Below are 672 nucleotides of genomic sequence, written 5' to 3' on the forward strand. Positions count from 1 at the left end.
CAGATCTGAGCTGTGATGCAATGAGTCACCCCTCTGGGTAGTGAGTGTCTCGTCGCTGGGAGCAATCAAGCAGCACCAGAAGGCGATCCCTGCACAGGGCAGGGCCGGGGCCTCTCGGATCCCCCTCACTTGGCTTACTGTCCCCTAAAGATGCCCATGCCAGGCCCGGAGAGTAATAACTGGAAAGGAGTGGAACAGCCCGCCATGCACCGGGCCGCGCGCAGGGGGAGGCGTGATAAATGCGGCCACACCGGGCAGCGTCCCCTCAGACACCGGAGGTGCCTCACGGGCAGATGCGTCAAGATGACGGATCCCTCCAGACGCAGAGCCGTCACTCTCCTCCCGGGAGCCAAGGGCCAGATGACGCGCCTCCAAGCCGGCGGGTTTAGGAATGGGAGCGCTTGCCCGTCTCACAGCAGAGCCCCAAGTGGAAGCCTCGGGATGTGTGGGGCCACCGAGGTGGACTTACACAGAGCCTCCGGTTTGAAACTGACCGAGGCTGGATATCACCCAACCAAACGCGGAAAGAACACGGCAAGGTTAGCCTGGGGGTGGACGTGATGCCTGTTCGTCACATAGGTAAGCAGACGTGTTCCGAACAAGGCCCGCAGCTCAAAGGGCATGGATGGTTATGGAGAGAGAGAGAGAGAGAGAGAAAGGGAGGAAGGAAGG

The sequence above is a fragment of the Myotis brandtii genome, unplaced genomic scaffold (assembly GCF_000412655.1).
Source record: "Myotis brandtii unplaced genomic scaffold, ASM41265v1 scaffold97, whole genome shotgun sequence".
Taxonomy (NCBI): Eukaryota; Metazoa; Chordata; class Mammalia; order Chiroptera; family Vespertilionidae; genus Myotis; species Myotis brandtii.